The sequence below is a fragment of the Panthera tigris genome, chromosome A2, assembly GCF_018350195.1.
Source record: "Panthera tigris isolate Pti1 chromosome A2, P.tigris_Pti1_mat1.1, whole genome shotgun sequence".
NCBI lineage: Eukaryota > Metazoa > Chordata > Mammalia > Carnivora > Felidae > Panthera > Panthera tigris.
This window is the reverse complement of record NC_056661.1, coordinates 94431511-94453948: the sequence shown is the minus strand read 5'-3', so window position 1 is coordinate 94453948 and position 22438 is coordinate 94431511. Positions and strand designations below refer to the sequence as shown.

Sequence of the window (22438 nt, the reverse complement as noted above, 5' to 3'; positions counted from 1 at the left end):
CCCACCATCTCCAGAAGCTGTTATGTTCTGATTCTGGGCTTTCCATCTTCAGGGTGTCATAAAGAGCCTTTATACGGAAGGCCTGAAAAAAGAACATGGATGAAAATGGGAGTTTTTTGACACCTGGAACAAAATCTCACCAGTCAAGTTTTTGTTTTTGGAGACAGATGTAGGAGGAGAATGGCAGTACGGGCATGAAGGTGGCAGGAGGTTGGTGAAGAGGGCAGAGGATACAAACTGACAAGAATGTGGGTTAGTTTTCAGAGACTGGAGTGGGGTGCCAATCTAGGCGACAGCTTTATGAGTACTGGGAGCCTGTCCCCCTTGTCCTCATAGTGAGGTTTTCTGATGGGGAGTTGAAGTGGGGCATGTTGATGCTATGAATAGCGAGCATTTATGACTATCTTAAATGCTGACTTATGGGGTACCTGGCTGGCTCAGTCAGGGGATTATGCAACTCTTGATTATGAGTTTGAGCCCTATGTTTGGTGTAGAACTCAATAATAATTTTAAAAAGTTAACTTAAGAGATCTCTGGTATAGAAGAATGGTGTGGCCCATCTTTGGATGGACTAGGAGACTTAAGCAATAAGCATTTCATGTGTGGCCGTGATGGCCTGACGATCAGGAGAGATTTACCCTATTCTCAGGGCACCACCCTGGAGGAAAAGGCAGTCTCCCAAATGTGAGCTGGAATATCCTGATACCTCTGGCTGGTGGGGGCTGAGCAATACTTTTTCCAAGTGGAGCATACCCACTAACGTGATCTATCTTGCTCTTGGATGTTATAGAACAAATTCATACCTTGTTTTGTTATCCAGAACCTACTGTTATCATCCAGGTGTACTATTGTCTTTCTCAACTTAATCTACTTTTTTTTTTAAAGATATAGAAAGTAAATTTAGGAGTGCTCTTTTATCCCTTGACTTCCTTTGTTAGCAGCTATACTAATCTTTAGGAAACTTCAAAAGGATGTATAGGAACAAAGGGAAAAAAAAATCAAGACTCCTATTCTGAAGTGCAGTAGACCAGAAGGAAGAAAGAAACCTTGACAGAAGCAACAGGTAGTAGCAATCAAAGGTGAATTAGACAGAATAATCCTCAGGGCAAAAGAAAGGAATGATGTTGCATAGGCTAGATCAAAGAGTGGGGCCTGAGGTGTATGCTGGCAAGAGACTTTCATCTATTCTTTACCAATTAGACTATCCCACACATTTACCCATCACCCCCAGTCTCTGTCTTCACCTCCTGTCTGTGATTCATCTATTATGCTAGAACCCTGACCCCAAATAACAGTGGCCATTGCTGGTGGCTTGTATTTAGGGCAAGAAAGTCTAACTCCTATTGCCCAACAGGGAGGGAGGTCTGCAAGAAGAATTAAAGAGGGTGTTACTGAAGCTGTGTCAAAGGCATGAAAATGCAGAACTCTCAGTGAATTTTCTCATTGAAATATTGTGCATAGTTTTATAGTATTATTTAGTACAGGTGTCTTATGATACTGTTAAACTGTTAACACAACTATAAGATGTGTAAAACAGGCTTTTATGGCCTATTCTAAACATCTAACCACTGAGTATACCATTGTTTCTTTTTAAAAAATTTTTTTATTTATTTTTGAGAGAGAGAGATAGAGCACAAGTGGGGGAGGGGCAGAGAGGGATGGAGACACAGAATCTGAAGCAGTCTCCAGGCTCTGAGATGTTAGCACAGAGCCCAACGTGGGGCTCAAACCCACAAACAGTGAGATCATGACCTGAGCCGGAAGTCAGATGCTTAATCTACAGAGCTACCCAGGCGCCCCTATACCATTGTTTCTATGGTATTTTAGAATTCTATGGTATTCTATGGAATATTGAAAATGCTTTCAAAATCCCACAACATACTGAAAAAGAACCTTTGGAAACAATCTGTTTGCAAATTGGATTGGCCTGCCTGGGTTAAAGAGGCTCACCCTGCTTCTCAGCTTTAATGTCTATCCCAGTACAAAGAAGACAATGTCTTATAGTGACAGACAAGCCACCTACTCTGAGTTTAAATAAAGATAAAGATTGGTTCCTTGTAGCAGAGCCTGTCTGATTTAAGACAGGCCATATTTAATGAAATATGGCATTAAATGGGCCTGCTTTAAAAGAAAGTTTGTACAAAGTTCTGTAATATTATCAAACCATCTGTATTTACTTTTGTCTGAAAGCAAAAGTTTCATTCTTAGTTTGGGTCAAAAATAGCATTGCTCATTGTGAAAAAGGGTGTGACTATCACCAAGTAAAAAGTAAATAAAAATGGGGTTTTATTCTTTTACTGGTTGCCTTTTCAATGGAGAATAAATTAAATATGTAGAGTCAAAAGTGAGGTAAAGAAGCGGTGGTTGATAGTTTAGTCCTGGTTTATGTAACACTTGTTTTTCTTTTACATGAACACATTATACCATCTATCAGGACAAATTAATATGTCTTGGGCCTTTAAAAACTAAAAAAAAAATAATTTTAATGGTTCCAATAACAGCTCCAGATGAATGCTGGAAAACAGATACTCCAAACTGTCGAATAGCATATGTATTACTTGGCTCTGTTATAACTGAAAGTAAATGCTGCTTTTGTGTGAAGTCTCCTTGACTGCCAGAGGAAGAACTGTAACACATTTATTGAGAACAAAATTGGAATGGGAATGAGACATGTTATAACAGAATGGTACCTAATTCCCTCTTGCCACTTGGACTGAATTAAAATAATAAATCATTAGGACAATAAAGGGTTCTTGGTTAAAAGAAGGAATAATTTAATTAAAGAGAGTATTTTTAAATGGCAAGTTCATACATATATCAACTGTGGTATGAGGATCTTATTTGAAAAATAAGATTTTTTCTTATCATGTGTGGAAATAGATTTAGATCCCATATAACTGTGTGTGTTAAATGGAATAAATATCAAACAAACTTCAGAGACCAATTTAACTGTGGCATGCATTTACATGAAAGGGCAGTTCCTACTTGCTGTTTACTGCAGGTGAGGGGCTTCAGGATGCAGTCCTGTGTTTGAAAAGGATGAATCATGCCATTATCTATTGCAATTAATTGCTAATGTTTGTGAAAACCACAGCATGTTGCAAAGCAGGACTGAGTAATCCATGATGACCTTTTGTGCTATCAAAGCTTTATCAATTAGAAGCCCTTGATTGTAAATTCAGAGAACACTCAGTGAGTGCCATCAAAGAAAAATTATACTTGGGTTCTTATGCAATCTATTTTGCAGGGTGGGGGGTGTTCCTTTTCCTCTAAACTGAATCCTCTCTAGGGTACTGTTTCCAAATCCACAAAGTGAAGCATATTCAAAATGTTTTCCAACTTCAAGGAGTATTGTGGTTTTTATAAGCAATAGTGAGAATTATAGAAAAATAGTGGTTATATTTTCCTGATAAATGCCTTTCTTCTTGAGGCCCCCGCACTGGCTGCCTAACTTCCTCCTTACTCTTTCCCCCATCTATTATATTTTGTTTATTCTGGGCTTGTATGACCTTTCAAAAACGTTGTTAAATGCTTCTAAATCGTTAATTAAAGCCCTTATTTTACTAATACTTTTCACTGTGAGTTAGTCTTAAAATAGTTGTTCGTTCTCATTCACTGATCTCCAGATAGGATTTTTCAGTTCTTACTCTCCCTCATGCTACTGCGGTTTTGGACACTGTTTAATTCCTCCTTTTTGAAATTCTCTGCTCTTGTGTCTTCTATGACCACATTGTCCTGGCTCTTCTTCTGTTTACTTTGTCCTTTTTCTTCTTTTTAAAGCTGACTTATCTTTTTTATATTCTCCAGTTTGATCATTCCCAAAGGCTAAGGCCTCAGCTTTCTTTTCCTCCTCTACTGTCTCAGCAATCTACTCCAACTATTTTCCAGGCTCCAGGTCTGCATTTCCTACTGCTGTTGAACATCTCTACCATCTACATCAAAAGCATCCAAAATCAAATTCACAATCTTCCTCTTCCCAGATTCAGGATCCTAAATTGTTACCTAAATTACATCTCCTTACCAATTTCTCTTGAGGGATTACTGCTACTGAGTCCTCGTGTTGGCACTAAGTTATAGTTCTTTCTCCTACCTCCTGCTAGCATGGGCTAGTCTACAAGAATGCACTTTTGGTTTGGTTTCTATTTATAATTGCTGAGGAGTTTATGGATCAGTGGGGTAGTTCTGGTCTCAGCTGGCCTCATTCGTGAGTCTGTGGTCAGGTACGGGTTGAGTAGATGGCTCTGCTGACCTAGCTTGGGCCCACTCACATGTTTTGATGTCTGCTAGCTATAGTTTGGTCTTTTATCTTGTTATCTTTGTGCTCAAAAGGCAGCCCAGGCTTGTCCTCATGGCAGAGACAAGGTTGTAAACCTCTGACAACTCATCTGAACTAGAGTGAGAGGCCTGGTGGCCTATTCGTTCAAAGCAATAGGAAATGGAGTGAGGGAAATGGCCCCTGGATAAGAGCTGGTATAGAAGGCATGACAGATGCTGAGAGGAGTGATAAAGCTGCGGAGACTAACTCTGCAGTGGCAGCCCTCAGTGAGGAAGCAGAGCAAGTTAAGAGTCTGTACACATAGGTGGGAGCTGACAGAGCATGGCACACAATTCAGTGTGCATTGAATATATTGATAGCATAATTAATGGCCTTCCTGTATTGTGAGCCTTCTCAGCATGACTTTGCAGCTTTTTCCATGCAGAGGAGGAAACTATTCCACCACCCCTTGAATCTGGGCTTGCTTGGTCAATACAATATACATAAAACCATAAAATCTCTGCACCTACGTCTTAAAAGCCTTAAGGCCTTAAAAGGCTTCCCTTTCTCTATTCCCACTGAAAGGTGAATTGCTTTTGCTGAATGCTAAGTAGTTAGTCACTATGGAATGTTCACTCATTTGATCACAGCTATATCAATATTACTCTGAAAAACAAAAAGGATATATATTGAAAATGACTATATAGAGAAACAGATTTTTAAAAAGTTAGTTTACTTTGAGAGAGAGAGAGAGAGAACGCGCGCGCACACACAGGTGCCCTCAAGTGGGGAAGAAGCAGAGAGAGAGAGGGAGGGAGAGAATCCCAAGCAGGCTCTGCTGTCAGTGCAGAGCCTGACATGGGGCTCGATCCCATGGACCTTGTGATCATGACCTGAGCCAAAATCAAGAGTCAGCTCAACCAACTGAGCCACCCAAGTGCCCCAGAAAGATTTTTTTTAAAGACCCTGACTGAATTATTTAGTTATATTGGTGTCCTCCTAACCCCCTCAGTTGGGAGCTCTTTTAGTTCTTCAACTGAGCCATGTTTTTCTGCTTCAGGGCCTGTTCCTCATGCTAGGCTCCTGATAAAATGTCATCTTTTCATAATATCTCCCCTAAACACTCTATCTAAAGTTGGTTTCACTGTTTTAATTTTTTTTCTATTTTTAGTTCTTTGTTTTTATAATTCATAATTGATAATTATTTTGTTTTTTTTTCTCTTTTAGTCTCTCTAGTTAAACTGTAAGATCCATGAGGATCTAGTGTATGACACATATTAGGGACTTAAATAAATATTTGTTGAATGAATCAATAACTTGGAGGGAGACACCTTGGGGTAGGGGACTAAACTGGGTCTGGGGGTGGTCAGACAGAGCTCAAGGTCAGTCTATCTGAAAACCCCAAGGCTAGTGGTTAACAGTCAAAATATAGTATCCAAAGGAGAGTGATTGATTGAGATTCAGTTTGGACTGTTATCTAAGGGGTCTTTTCTGGTGAGTTAAGAAAAGGCAGTAGGAGTCTGTGGGGTGGTGGGATAGTCTTACTCATACTTTTATGGGATACTCATATGCAGATGGTAGTATCCTAGTTGTCCTACTCGGAACTACCTTAAGTTGTTATTGGTCCTCAGTCAGTGTCTAGGGGAATAGGCTAGAAGGCCTAAAGAGGCTAGGCATGTTGCTGTCAGTCATCTCCCTCCATTAGGGTAAGAAGGGACATGGGTTTAGGGCCAAGTTTAGGACATGGGTTTAATTCAGTTATTTTCATTCTAAGTAATAGAAGCTCTCAAGTCTTCAAATAAGGTAAAGGAATTTCAGCTGAGTGGGAGAACCTCACAGAAGCCTGGGACAACCTAAGCCTCATAAGAAAGCAGAAACCACACTACAAGAGAGTCTCAATGAAGCTGGAACAAAATTTCAGGTGGCTCTTTGGATCTCAGTATCAGGAGTTCACAGATCTTTAGACCAGGTCTCTGCCTTTAATATAAGTCAGCAATTCTCTGTGCCTCTTCTTTTTTGATGTTATCTCCCTTTCTCCACTTCTAACTTGCTCCTTTTCTTCAACTGTTCTTAAGTCTGAGTCAGACTCATCCATGGAGCTTTAAAAATTATCTTAGTCAGTTCAGGCTACTATAACAAAGCAAACAAAATGGATGCCTCATAAACAACAGAAATTTATTTCTTACAGCTCTGGAGGCTTGAAGTCCAAGATCAGGGTGCTGGCATGATGGAGTTCTGGTAATGACTCTCTTCTGGCTTCTTTTGTAAGGATACTAATCCCATTCATGAGCGCTCTGCTCTCATGACCTAATCACCACCCAAAGGCCTCATTTTCTAATACCATCACCTTGAGGGTTAATATTTCAAAATATAAATGTTGGGGGGAGACATTTATTTATTTATTTAATTTTTTTTAACGTTTATTTATTTTTGAGACAGAGAGAGACAGAGCATGAACGGGGGAGGGTGAGAGAGAGGGAGACACAGAATCTGAAACAGGCTCCAGGCTCTGAGCTGTCAGCACAGAGCCCAACGTGGGGCTCGAACCCACGGACAGCGAGATCATGACCTGAGCCGAGGTCGGCCGCTTAACCGACTGAGCCACCCAGGCGCCCCGACAGACATTTAATCTATAGCAAATATATACATCTAATCCCATCTCTGTAGATTCTGACACAGAACATAAGCTGAATAAAGATAAGGGTTTTATTTGTTTTCCTCACACCTGTAACCTGTGCCTAGAGCAGTGCTTGGCACATAGTAGATGTTCAAAAAAATATATGTTGGGTAAATAACAGTCTATAGGATGGGGCCCAGATGATTGAGTTTTTAAGTTTCTTAAGTCATCTTGATGTGTGGTCAGGTTGACAACTACCATAGTATACTTGGTTTTTCTTATCTACCTTACAGATTCATCTTCAGAATGTCATGGCTTGTCATGTCATGTTCATGGCTTCTGCTGTATTTCATGGCTTTTTTCTCTGCATCATTTCAGTTTCATATCTCTTTACTAACGGCCTATTTCTCTGTATTTTGCAATTCACTATTAATAAGAGTGATTGGTCTAGCTGATCTCTGAATAGATTTCCCACGTCGGAGGCCTGTACAGTTAGCTTGCAGATTGGATGCCCTTGCTTCTCTCTAGCCTAATTACTTGTAGCCAAGAAGGAGAGAAATAGAAAGAACAGAACCACATGGTATAAAACACAGCAGCCTAATAGACTGTAGGTGTGGCAGGTAATATGATTGGGTTGTCTAGTACAGAAGGCTTAGTTGTATCTCCATATTTTTACTAATTATAATTAATGGATTAAATATCTTTGAGTGCCGTATGTACCAGGTGTTGAGTGCCTTACATGTCGGGCACAGGAAATAGTAAGCAAGAGAAACATGTAGTCTTCTCTCATTGAGTTTATTCTGTGATAGGAAGGACAGGCAATTAATAAAGCCATTAAAACATAGGATGATATAAAAGAAAATTGGATAAGTTGGACCCCATAAAAATTGAAATCTTTTGTTTTTCAAAAGACCCTTAGAAGAGGGTGAAAAGGTAAGTTTTTGCCTGGGAGAAAATATTTTCAAAACATATATTTAATAAAGGACTTGTACCAGAATATACAGAGGACATTTTAACACAATAATAAAAAGTCAACCTAATACAAAAGTGGGAGAAATATTTGAACAAATACTTTACTAACAAAGACATATGAATGTCACATAAGCATATGAAAAGACGTTCAACACCATTAGTCATTAGAGAAATGCAAATCAAAACCACAGTGTGATACTGTGCAGCGACTTGAATAGCTAAAATTAAAATGACTGACTACACCAAGTGTTGTCAAGAAGACAGAACAACTGGACCTCTCATATATTGGTGGGAATGCAAAATGAAACAGCCACTTTGGAAAGCAATTTGGCAGTTTCTTATAAAGTTAAACATATATTTACCATATGATCCAGCAATTCTACTTGGAGGTCTTTGCCTAGGAAAAATGAAAATATATGTCCAAAGACTTGTAAGTAAATATTTATAGCACCTTTATTCACAATGTCTCCAAACTGGAAGCAAACATTTTGGAAACAACAGGTTAATAGATAAACAAACTGGTATATCTATGTGAAGGAATTCTACACAGCAATTTAAAAAAAAGGAATGAACTACTCTTATATGAAACAAGGATGAATTTCATTCAGAAGTATTCCATTAAGTGAAAGAAGCCAGCCACAAATGACTGCCTATGTGTGCATGTATGATTCTATTTATGTTTATGGAAAAGCAAAACTACAATGGCAGAGCAGATCAGTGGTTAATCTGAAGGCAGAGGTGTTGGGGGGAGGACTGACTAGGAAAAGCACAACGGAATTTTTGGGCTAATAGAAATATTCTATATCTTGATTGTGGTGGTTGTTACACAATTGATACATTTGTTAAAATGTATTAAATTATACACTTAAATTGGCTAATTTAATTGTACATAAATTATACCTCAACTAAGCTGAGTTTTAAAAAAGAAAAATGAAGTGTAATAAATGCTTGGATTGGGAGAGGCATGATGCTCTGGGAACACCATATAGGTCACTTCACAATCCAGGAGAGTCTGAGGGGGATTTTCATGGGATGATCTACTTACTCTCAACATGAGTAGGAATATGCCAAGCGCACAGGGCTAGGTGAAAGGGAAGAGGGTTCTACAGAGTCAGCAGCAGAGGCTCAGAGGTAGGAGAAAACAAGAGACTTCAGAGATGTTAGTGAAGGAGGAAGGAGGAACACTGAGTGTAGAAAGGTAGGATGGGGAAAGTAAGGACTTTTAAAGTCATGTTAAGTTTGGATTTTATCCTAAGAGTGACTGACGTGTTGTAAACCCTTCTTATGACAGAATTATACGATGTTATTTCTGATTTGTAAGAATGTCTCTGTCTGCTGTGTGAATGGGTTGGATGGGAAGACCTTGATCAAGAGGACATCAGATGATAGTGCCACAAATTGGGGGAGTTACGAGGGGGATGGACAGAGGTGGGTGGATTTCAGAAATATTTAGGAAGCAGAATTTCGTGCGGGAGTTGAGGGTGAAGGAAGAGCCATCAAAAATGGTTCTAGGTTTCTAGTTTAAATAATTGGGTATGTGGTGGTGCCATTCACTGAAATAAAGAATAAAGGAGCCAGAAAAGGTTTGGGGGAAAATTCATGACTTTAGCTTTGTACATGTTGTTTTGAGGTGCCTGGGAAGCATTGATGCTGTGTTTAGAGGTGGTTGGATATATATATCTGTTGCTTAGAAGACAGATCTCGGCTGCAGAAATATGTATGTCATTTCCATGCAGGTGGTAATTGAAATCATGGAACTGATAACTGAGGAGATGGATGAGTAGGTGAGGAAAAAAGAAGCCCACGGCACAATCCCAAGAAATTCCTATGCTTAAGGGAGAGGTAGGAGGAAAATTAGGAGAGCACTGTATTATGAAAGCCACTAGAAGGAGTGAATGGTCAACAATATCAAATGGAATTGCTTCATTAAAGAATTTGGTGACTTTTAAGGTTCTTGATTAATATGTATTATGGAATTTTTGAGAGATGGACTTACAGTAAAAGATGAATCACTGTTATGCAACCATTAAGAAGAAAAAGAAAGTAACTAGTTTGATGGCCTGTGAAAAGGCAGGGCATTTCCTACACAGATGGAAGAACTGAGAGTTTTCTATCATTTTGTTTTGTCCTCCCTTTGGATTTTCCTCACCCGTTAGAGACTTTTAGAACACTAAACATTAAAGAGCTTCCAGAAATCCCCTTATATACATTCTGGGTGGAGAAACTTGCATCAGATATTCCCTTATTTACAAAACTATGAGCAAGAACCTACTTTTTCAATGTTTGCTTAATAAGTACTATCCACCTTAATTCCCCTGTTCCTTTTGGTCTCTTTCACTCCTCGAATGGGTGTGACTAGCTTGAAGAGATCAATGGGAAAAGGTTTTTGATCCCCCTACCTTAAGCAAGAAGTGTTTGTTGAGCGGGCAAGAGTATCAGTCACTGATGCACAGAGAAATTGTTTTTAAGTGAGTTCCAGTTGCTTTCAAATTGATCTTTTTTTAACATTTTATTTTATTTTTTGAGAGACAGAGAGAGAGAGAGCATGGGCAGGGGAGGAACAGACAGAGAGGGAGAAACAGAATCCAAAGCAGGCTCCAGGCTCTGAGCTGTTAGCACAGAGCCTGATGCAGGACTCGAACCCACGATTGCCAAATCATGACCTGAGCCAAAGTTCGATGCTCAACCGAGCCACCCAGACACCCCTGATTCCTTTTTTTAAAGTTTACTTCTTTATTTTGACAGACAGAGAAAGAGTGGGGGAGGGACAGAAGAAGAGAGAGAGAGAATCCCAAGCAGGTTCCACACTGTCAGCACAGAGGCTGATGTGAGGCTCCAACTCACAAACTGTGAGATTATGACCTGAGCTGAAATCAAGAGTTGGAGACTTAACTGACTGAGCCACCCAGGCACCCCCGAATTGATCTTATTATCATGGTCAGCTTTAGAGGTCCATTGGAGAATGCTGGAACAAAAGTGTCCACTTCTCCAGATGCCATCTTTCCCTTTCCTTTTTTGTAATTGCCTTCTCCCCCCAAAAAAGGATGATATAGAAAGCTTTTGAAGAGCTGGAGTTAGAACTGTTAAAGATTCAATAGAAGAATATTTTTAAGGAGCCAACTGAAGGTCATGGCTATAAGAGCTCAGATAGAAGAGCCTGGGAAATGGCTATAGGGCCCTTACTAAATCATGGTTCTAACCAATGACAATTTCTGTTGTCATTTCTCTGTTCAGGAAGGATGGGGGAGGACTTCCAAGCTATCTGTGCCAGTTATAAGTTTATTGTCTTTGAGCTCCAAATTTAGTTTTCAATACATGCTTGGGATAATGGACTGGACTCTTTAAGCATTTCTCTGTCACAGTGAGGATGATGTTAAGCTTCATCAGTAAAGATTGTCCAATGGACACCACAGGAGGACAAGAGCTTCTCTTTCTGGTTTCATGTGCTACATTTTACTTTTCTTTGCTCCTGCTTTGAGGTCTGTGTTTATGAACTATCTACTGGTGCACTACCCCAAATATGCCCCAGAATGTGTAGTCCATTGGTGACTTTGCAGGCCTGGCCTGGACCTGGTGACTATCTTGCTTCAACCCTCCCAAGGTGGACACTGGTGTGCTCAGATCTAATGCTGGCAGTGGAGCCTGATTTCTTTTGTGTGTCTTCCTTGCTTGCTTGTACTCCAGAATGTTGTTTCCTATAACTGTCTCACTATGGATACCACATGCTCCAGACCTTGTACCAGCAGTAATGCCCTGATTCCTTGTGTGTGCTCATCCACCAGCTTTGACTTGCTTACTCCCTGGAGGGTTATTTCTTGCTGTGCAGTGACTGTGGATCAACTCTGGCCTGGCCAATTAGCAAACATCTCCCCTATCCAGTGGACTGCAACCATACCTTCTTCAATGAGGTTTTTCACCCCAGTGTTGCAGGCCCTCTGTCCACATTTGGAGGCCCTCTGTCCAAATTTCTTCCTTCTTATGTATTCTTCCCCAACCATAATGTTCTCTTTAGAGTTCTCTTACATCTTTATAGTTACTTCTCTATCATAGTTAAATAATTTTTTAATGCTAAACTTACTATGTGGTTTCTGTCTTCTGATTACATGCAGACTGATACATTATCTTTTCCTTTATCTATTATACATACATTTCTAAGGTTAGTCAATCAACAGCTCAGCTCTTATTTAAAACTCAAACCAACTCACCCCAAACCCCCAACCAAAACACCCCAAACCCAAAAAACAACAGCAATCCTTGAGTGACTTGGCATTACATAGCATTCAAGACCCTCCATGTTCTGGCCGCTGCCTGCCTTTACAATCTTATTTTCTACTCTTTCTAGAATAACCAAGGCAAGTAGCACTGTGCAGTACAGAAAGTCCACTTATAGGTTTGACTTTAAGCTCTACTACTTATTACTAAGCAGACAAAGGCATGTTCTTAGGTGCCCTTGAGTTTTAGTTTACTCAGAATATGTGGAAATGCTTTGTAAACTAGAAGGAAATGAATTATTTGTAGAAAGAAAAGCTTCCAAGCTGGTGAGAAATTCAACCTATTCAAAATTCAAACCTCTTGGGAGAGGTATTCCTATTCCATGAGAATTTGATGAAGGGTTGTAGGGCCTTAAGTCTGTAATAAAACATGAAGGACCCTACTACTTGTGTAGAAAAGAAGCAGATTTCTCTGATTGCTCATAGATTGGACTCATCTTTGTTGGGCATCAGGCCAGCCTGTGGATTTTTTTTATCAGCAGGTGGTTCTTCTGAATTCCTCATTATCTTGGATACATAACGCTGGGGCAAAAAAGCCAATTCTAGGAGAACTTGAAACATGAATATAAAAGGCATTTAAAAATTTCTGTTAAAAAATGTCCTTAGGGAAGAAATATAGTGTTCCTTCTTCTGTGGCCTGAAGAGAAAGGTGAGTTCAACAGAGGGTAAAAATAAAGAGAAGTAGCCATTCCAGTCTTGCTTAGACAAAACCTTCATTATCTAACCTTTCTATAGCTCTTTGTAATTTCCAAAGACCTTTACAAATGCATTTTTCTTCCAAGTAACAAGTCTCTGATCAAAGCAGGTTAGTATTCATCTTTCCATTTTCTAGATGAGAAGAAAAGAGTTCCAGAGAAGTGAAGTCACTTTCACAGGTCCCAGGATGAGTCAAAGTTAGAATGAGGTTTTGAACCTTTGCCACAGAGTTCTTGGCTTAATTACTCTGCAACGTGTTATTTCCTGTCTTGACTAAAGCTCTACAAATTGGTTAAAAAAATTCTTAATCTAAGAAGCCAAGTCCAGAATTCTGAATAGAGGAACCTCTGTGGGAAGTCTTGAGGTTTTATTAAAACTGAGATTCCTCTGGGCCACCCTGCTTAGAGGGATGTGGAGAAGAGCAGATGTGGTTCATCGACTTCAGAAATGGAAGTCCTAGATTTCAGATGAGGTGCTCCCTCAGGTTTCCTGGGGATTATGGTTGTATCTCTTTATAGAAGAAATCTCAAAGTGATGTTTGTAGGACTGGCATCTGAGAAGGTGGTTTAGCTCAGCAGTTGAGATTTGTGTCCAGTTCTCATGTACCCAGTCAGCTCTTCATGTTTTTGAGTTCTTTTTTCTCAGGGGAGAAACTGGCCAGTCTCCAATTTGTAGAATTCTAATTTAGGTTATATATTTATTTGCATTGTGAGTCTATTTCAGATTTGATGTAAGATTGCTGACTAGTACATTGCCAAATACCCTATAGGTACCTCAATAAATATTTATTAATGTTAATCATGAGAACGATCTTTTTCAATATTTACATTTGAAATATGTACTCTACCAATACAGCAACAGGGAAAACTTTCAGGATAATTACATTTTGCATTTATATCCAGTGATTTTCTTCCCAGAGCCTCAAATTTTGGCAGAAACATGATTATGGTATTTTTTTCCTCAACCTTAAGTTATTGGCAAATGTTAGTCCTATTTTACAGATGAGGAGTGTAAAAAGGAAAAGAGAGTGATTTGCAAAGAGTCTCACAGTGAATTGAAGCGAAGTAGAGAATGAAAATTTAGGTCTGTGTTTCCAAATTTCAGTAAAAACAGCCTAGTTCTGAAAACTAAAATGATGGTAAAGAAGTTATAATGGGGCATGACTAGTTCACTTGCATGGAACTATCCTCCTGACTAAAATTTAATTTTGAAAGACAAAATTTTCTTTTGACTCTACCTGTAGATTATAGCCTCTACTGGCAGTTGGAGGCTATTTTTTTCCCCACCGAATTTAACCTGTGATTGTTTATTCCTGATGATTCAGACAGCAATATTACTTATTTATATTATTGCTATCTATTTTTTTCAAATCAACCCACTCAATATGTAAGTTTATCCAATATTTTGCTCTTTAATATATAGATTCACACTGCAGTAGTTGAAGGGGCACCTGGGTAGCTCAGTTGGTTAAGCGTCCAACTTTGGCTCAGGTCATGATCTCAAGGTCCGTGAGTTTGAGTCCTGCATCAGGCTCTGTGCTGACTCGTCAGAGCCTGGAGCCTGCTTCAGATTCTGTATCTCCCTCTCTCTCTGGCCCTCCCCTGCTCATGCTTTCTCTCTCTCTCTCTCTCTCTCTCTCTCTCTCTCTCTCAAAAATAAACACTAAAATAAATAAATAAATAAATAAATAAATAAATAAATAAATAAATAAAAACAGTAGTTGAGGTATGAATAGCTATTAATATTTCCTTTTTTTCATTTCAATATCATTTATTGTCAAATTGGCTTCCATACAACACCCAGTGCTCATCCCAACAAGTTCCTTCCTCAATGCCCATCACCCACTTTCCCCTCTCCCCCACCTCCCATCAACCCTCAGTTTGTTCTCTGTATTTAAGAATCTCTTATGGGGGCGCCTGGGTGGCTCAGTCCGTTAAGCGGCCGACCTCGGCCCAGGTCATGATCTCACGGTCTGTGAGTTCGAGCCCCGCATCGGGCTCTGTGCTGACAGCTCAGAGCCTGGAGCCTGTTTCAGATTCTGTGTCTCCCTCTCTCTGACCCTCCCCCGTTCATGCTTTGTCTCTCTCTGTCTCAAAAATAAATAAACGCTAAAAAAGAAAAAAATTAAAAAAAAAAAAAAAGAATCTCTTATGGTTTGCCTCCCTCCCTCTCTGTAACTTTTTCCCCCTCCCCCATGGTCTTGTGTTAAGTTTTTCAAGATCCACATATGAGTGAAAACATATGGTATCTGTCTTTCTCTGACTGACTTCATTAATACTTCTCTTAATCAAAGTGGAAAATGGCTTTAGTAGTTATTTTAGAAATAAGTTCAGTAGATATTTTAGAAACGTGCTACCAGTTGTTCTTTTTTTTTTTTTTTAAGTAATCTCTACACCCAACGTGGGGCTCAAACTCATGACTCTGAGATCAAGTGTCAGATGCTCTATTGACTGAGCCAGCCAGGTGCCCCTACCTAGTTAATTTTATAGCTTCATGTATGAATAACATGAATAACTGGTGTATATATATATACATATATATATATATACACATATATATATATACACATATATATATATACACATATATATATACATATGTATATGTATATATATATATATTTAAAAATAACAGAAAGAAATGCATTTTGTAGCAATTTTTTTTTAATGTTTATTTGTTTATTTTGAGAGAGAGAGAGAGAGAGAAAGAGAGAGAATGAATGAACATGTGCAAGTGGGGGAGGCGCAGAGAGAGAAGGAGACAATCTCAAGCAGGCTCCACACTGTCAGCACAGAGCCGGATGCAGGGCTCGATCCCACAAACAGCGAGATCATGACCTGAGTCGAAACCAAGAGTTGACTGCTTAACTGACTAACTGAGCCACCTAGGCGCCTCCGTAGCATTTTTTCTTGTTAAAATTCTGTAAAACATCTTACAGTATTAACTATTTTTATTACTTGTTTTAAATGGTATTTCTTAACAGGTAATTTATAATTCACCTGCATCAGAGTTACCAGAGATATCTATTAAAATTCAAAGCCCAGGGTCTTACCCCAAATCTACTGAACATGACTGTTAACACTGGGGTCCAGAAACCTGCATTTTAAATCTGCTTTTTAAGGTGATTTTTACAAACTGCTAGGTAACTTAGCATTGCTTCAACGTGAGAGGACAGACATATGGGGACCGAGTCAAGGGAGATGAGCAAGGACATGAAGGGTATGATATGCTGTGGTATTTGGATCTTATCCTGGAGGTAACAGAGACTTAAAATAGGCAGCCACATAAATTTACTGAGTTCATTTGTGTTACTTTTATAAAGTATTTATTTGGGGAGTTAATCTTACTATCAAGAAAGATGGGTGAGGCTAAACACACATAGGCTTGCATTCTTATATAAGATTATTTTGAAGGATACCAGATATATATAATTTATTTCTCACTCTCCTGGTATTAATGGTTCCAAGTTTTTCACCTGTGAATGACAAGCAATATAAACAACTATTATTTCCTCTTATGATTCATGTAAAAATTAATGTATGAAAAAAGAAACTCAAGGATCAAACTGGTAATATTGATAATATACATTTACAATTACAAAACCATTGATAACTATAAATGCCATCGTTATGTTAATAAAATGGGAAACAGTCCTGAAGCATCTGGCTCAAGGTTGGTATACTTTTTTTTTTAAGTTTATTTATTTATTTTGAGAGAATCAGAGACAGCAGGAGATAGGGAGGGGCAGAGAAAGAATCCCAAGAAGGCTCTGCACTGTCAGTGAAGAGCTGGACGCGGGGATCAAACCCATGAACTATGAGATTATGACCCAAACTGAAACCAAGACTCAGACACTCAACCAAGTGAGCCACCCAGGCACCCCAAGGCTCGTATATTTTATAGGGTCCACCTGTGTAGCAATTTGTACTGGCTTGAGTGTATTTGCAATTATATGTGCCTCCTGCATTAATAAAAATGTAATTGTGGTAGTTAGGTTAGTCTGCTAAAACAAACAACCCAAAACGTGGGTCAACACAATGAAAGATTGTCTCTCACTCATGTCACAGCTAATGCAGGTTCCCAGGCATGGATTGGAGCTTTGCTCCATGCAGGGACCCAGGACTTTTTCAATGAATTATTTCTCCATCTTCAAAGGCCTTGAAATCTAGTCTGCATCCAGCATTCAGACAAGGTAGAGAAAGACTGTAGAGAAGTTGCACATGCTCTTTACCACCTCACTGGAGGTGACATACATCATCTCCTCCCCCACGGTCCCCTGGTGAGAACCAGTCATGATTCCACTGAGCTGCAAGGGATTTGGGAGCTGTGGTCTTCCTTCATTGAGAAAGAGGAGAACAGAGCCAGTTTCTGCCACAGTAGATTATTCTTCCAGATCACTCAATATCAGAGATGTACTAGTGAAGAGGAACTGCTCAAATAAATAGACTAACATACTATAGATATTTCCCAACTTATGTATAATCCGTATAGTCAGGCATTCATTGAAGGCAATTATCTCAATGATGTAGAAGGTCCAGGGAAGTCTTTATCAAACTTTATGGACTATACTTCAATAAGAAATGTATTTTACATGGTGACTCATTACCAGTGTACATGTACCAATATAAAAATGTCATACCTGTTGTTAAGGAAACAATAACGCTTACTATATGTGGTATACTCTGGTATTTTCTATCTTGTTTTCTACGGTTTCATTCTATCCTGTGGTCTTGACTGTCTCAAGAGTAGGCTCATCTATAGTCTCGGGGGGTTCCATTCCATCTTTGGCAGTCTCTGCTTCTGAGGGGAGATGCCCAGAGCAGTTTGAGTCCAGGTTCCTGACATGTAGATGATTCTCACTGCAGTCTTTTAGACACTCCAAAGACCATTATCACTTGTGATCACCTCTGTTTTCTTTCTTTCCTCTTACTGATAAGGTTGTTGGATTTCTCAAATAAAAATACATGATTTTCAGTGAAATTTGAATTTCAGACAATGAATAATTTTTTGGTATAACAATGTCTCATGCAATATTTGGGACATACTTACACTAAAAAATTATTCGTTGAAATCTAAAGTAACTGGGTGTCCTATATTTTATCTGGCAATCCTGCCACTGCTACTTATCTCTTTTGGTTGCTGATAATAAGGAAATCAGGCAGGCATTAGATACCGGCTATAGGGACAGGAGGGGAGAGGCTGAGAGTTTGGGGCCTATTTTGTAGTGAGCCAGGAGGAAGAGAGAAGTTTTAGTCAAAGTCAGTGGAAGGTAGCAGGGAAATGGGTAGTTGGTGATGGGGTGACACTGACCTGAAAAAGAGAAGGGATTGGCAAGGAAATGAGCATGTGCAAGGTGTGTTCCTGTAGTCTTACAGTGGCAGGAAGTCCTGGCCTTCCAAAGCCTTTATCCCTTTATCTGTAACTCTTGAGATCCCATCATTCTTCTTCAATTTCCCCTGTTGTCACCTGAGCTGTGTTGGAGGCTTTCTTTCAGGTGACAAACTACCAATAGGAACTTGGAGCATAGGTAAGGAGGGGGTAGCTCAATAATAAGGTGCCTTAGCAAGTATTGGAGAAGGAGAGGGAGTATTTATTCTTTGAATCCTTAGTTGAAATAATGCATGACTTTTCCATATGAAGGTGGTCTTAAATAGTGGTATTTTCTTTGGAAACCACTCTGCAAGAAATTCTCTAGAAGCTTACTAAAATGCAGATTTCTAGGCCCTGCACATATATTTGCACTTAGTAGATGTAGGGTAAGGCTGTGGATTTTCTTTCTTTCCTTCTTTCTTATCTTAACTTTTTATTTAAGCTCCAGTTAGTTAACAGAGAGTGTAATATTAGTTTCAGGTGTACAGTATAGTGATTCAACACTTCTATATATCACCCGGTGCTCATCACAACAAGTACACTCCTCAACCTCCTCCATATTTATTTTTTACAAGTTCCCAGAACATCAACTTGGAATATATTGTAATGAAGTATAGTATAGCATGGTCTAGTCTAGTCTAGTGTAGTTTAGTATTATATAAGAGTATATAGTGTTAATAAATTACAGTACTATAGGCATAAATTTAGTTATGATTTGTAAGTTTTCTGCAGATCTTTTATTTTTATGTATTTTTTTATATGAATGCTTTCACAGTTTCAAACTACGTAACAAAGGACTTTTGGAACAGAGTCCCTTCCCAAATTGGAGACGTGGCTAATACAAGTGCCATCTAGTGGCCAAAGTAGTTTTAACTAGATTTTGCTAAAAAATAGTTAAAATGCTAGGGAATTTTATTTTGCCATCTCACCAGCCTGAGGACTAGCCCTGGGACATGAAAGTTACATGTTATTGTAAATTCTGCTGGGAGTGGCCTCAGCTATATTGAAGTTCCTGCAGCACAGATAAAGTTCTGTTTTCCCCATTTCTGAAGCAGGCACCTGGTATAGGGGGGCTTGGGCCACAAAGCTGCTCTGCTTATTCCCCGAGGTCACTTATTAAGGGGTTGTAGAGTACTTGATATTAATTCATTCCTTATTTAATCATTCATTCAACATCGAACCAACATTTATTTATTTATTTGTTTGTTTGTTTGTTTGTTTATTCAGTGCCAACTAGGTTTAAGAGACTGTGCTAGGTGATAAAAGATTAATCAGACTGGATTTCTATTCTTTCTAGGGCTTAATGTCTAATAGTGAACATATATATGCCTTAAATGAAAGTAGTTTCGTGAGATTTAGAAAGGTGAACCAGATATTGTCCTAACCTTAAGGAACATATGGTCAACAGAAGAAAGAGGAAATTCCCAGGACTGCTCTAGGTGCAGCCTTTGGGGAGATAAGACATGTACCCACAAAACAGGGAATAACGGCAGGCATTAGCTGAACTGTATGCTCCAGGGCTCCATCCACAAGTTCTCCAACAAGGCAGAAATGGCCTCTCTCAGCTCAGCACTCCATGCCTTCCCTACATAGCTCTGCACATTTTGGAAACAACAGACAATGGTTGATATCTGTATCAACAACAGATCAACTGTTTTTCACACCCATGGTTATCAATTGCAATATAGCAGCTTTACAAAAAAGAAGAAAAACAAAAGCTGGCCCTGTCACTGTAGTTGGCATTCAAGTCACTAATTTGTCTTAAAACTTTTACATAGATTTCAGCTAGCTTATACAGCTAATAAATCCAAATGAAAAAATTCTGGTTGTGACTATTTCTTGGTTAATTTTGATGATGAAAAAAAATGATACCACAAGTTGAATAACAAAAAAAAGCTTGTATTTGAATTTAGCTATGGTGAACTAATAGCAATCCCTCAAGTCCTTTCCCTTATAGCATTGTTAAATTGGGTAGAGTTTTCCAGAATTCCCCCTCCCATTTTCCTCCTTCAGGGTTATGATTAATTTTATTGACTTAATCTCAAACTGATATTTTACAGTTAATCCTTTCAGACATTCAGAGACAGATTTCATTTTAATGGTTTAAATTTGAAGAGTTTTTCAGTGCTTTGCTGGGATGCTGTTCTGAGTGCTCAGATGGAAGAAGGAACTTAAAAAATGATTTATAAAGCAGGTAATATCTGTGACATTCATATTATCTACTAAAGTCTACAAGGGGAAAACTGATCTTGCATTTTTTTCCTTCAAAAAAAATTCCCAAACCACTACTCAGTTAAAATCTCTAACTCAACACCCCATTACAAAATATTATAATGTATTAATAATATAGGTCTATATAATTCTGTCTTTAAAAATAGATATAAGAAAACATTTTGAATGACTTATGGTATAATAAAATTTGGTATATTTATATATTGGTAAAATATCCTATTAATATATATATATATATATATATATATATATATATATATATATATACATTTTGCATTACTTAGACATGCCATTAACATTGACTAACATGAAGGCAAACTTCAGATACTTAAAAAGCACTTTTGTAGGAAGGTAAGCAGTACTGATTAATGCGAGTGGGATTTATGAAAATTTCATGGGCCTTATATAATTTTTGTGAGTCTTATGATTTTCTAAAAAAAGAAAAAGCAGCTTTGAGTTACAAGCCATTATTTCTGAGATATCTGCTGAGAATGGACTGCAACAGTTCCTTTTTTTCTGGGCAAAGGAAACTGCACACAGATGCTCCTGTGAGGCGCAGCATTGGTCACAGCTGCACTACCCTGGCAGGGTAAGATTATTTTTGTGATTCTCCAACTTCTTTTTTGCCAATAAAATACAAATTTGGATTCAAGTGTTCTCTGCTAATGACTACAGAAACAACAACCTGACATAAACTAGCAAGCCAATATGTAAGGTTTAGGCACACCTCCCTTAATAAAGATGCTCTATTCTTTCATTCATTCATTCATTCATTCATTCACTCATTCATTCCTTCAACAAATACTTATTAAGCACCCACTATATATCAAGTACTGTTCTAGGTACTGGGGTTTCAACAGTGGATAAAATAGGCCACCATCCTGGCCCATGGGCTCAAGCTTATATTCTAGTGGGTGGATATAGAAAATAAACAAAACAAAGAAGTAAACCATAGTGTGCAGATGGTGATAAATGCTATGGAGAAAAATAAAGGAGGAAAAGGGTAGAGGAAGTTCTAGGATGAAGGACAGAATTCAAATTTAAACACAATAGCCAGAGAAGACCTCATTGAGAGCAAAGACAAAAGTGGCAAAGGAGTGAGCCATATAAATATATCTGGGGAAAGAGTGTTGTAGGCAGAGAAAACAGTAAGTGCCATGCCTCTGAAGTAGAAGAATGCTTGATGTGCTAGCTGAATAACAAGGAGGACAGTAAGGCAAGAGCAGTAAATGCAGTAGAGGATATAAGGGATGAGGTCAGGGAGGTAATGGGGCCATATCTCGTAGGGCTTTGTAAATCATTGTAATGACTTTTATGAGGGAGAAGAGCTACTGGAAGGTTGTGAGCAGAGAAATAACATTTGATTTATGTTTTAAAAGAATGACAACAGGTCCTTCACTGAACTAGGAATCAAGGTCATCAACTTAGAGTGAGAATAAAGGTGAGGGTGCTGGAAGAGATAATTATGCAGTTTCCTAGGAGGGTGGGATAATGATTTGATTAGGGAAATATAGTATGATTACTAGGGAGCACAGAGGGCCCACTTGGGGTTAGTGGTCATGAATTTAAAGTGGGATCAGTCAGCCATGTGGAGCAGGCAGAGTAGGATTTAATGAGGGTTGAGGTTTTGCCAAGTGACTAAGAGAAGGGAGGATGGGGAAAGAGAGTTGAGAGTCACGCAAAGGCATGATTTAGTGATTGATTCTGGAATTTAGACTGGGAAGTGAGTACATGAGGGGAAAGGATGGTGAAAAGGTGGTAGGCTCAGTGGACTGAAAGTGTCATGCTGCAGGACTGTTGGGCATAGGACAGAGTGAGCTGGTCAGAGAAGGATATACTTGAACTTAAGGCCATAGGACAGAAAGCAGTTTCACTGATGGTGTGGCAAGGTTGAATTTCTCAAATATGGAATGAAAATGCCAAAGAGAAATGTTTATTACAATTGGATCCCTTTTGAATCATGCCATTCTCTCTAGATTTTTCTCCCCCAAACATGTGAGATTTTAGAGAACTAGCAGAAGATAT

The 22438-nt window shown here is 38.7% G+C and overlaps 1 long non-coding RNA gene across 2 annotated transcripts in view; it reads right to left on the bottom strand.

The window, feature by feature from the left end:
* The window catches only part of LOC122233516, a 295453-nt gene continuing 273015 nt past the window's right edge, over positions 1 to 22438 (bottom strand). For both annotated transcript variants that reach the window (XR_006211075.1, XR_006211082.1), the window contains one exon: positions 1 to 82. This is a non-coding gene — a long non-coding RNA (uncharacterized LOC122233516). The remainder of the gene's footprint in view (positions 83 to 22438) is intronic.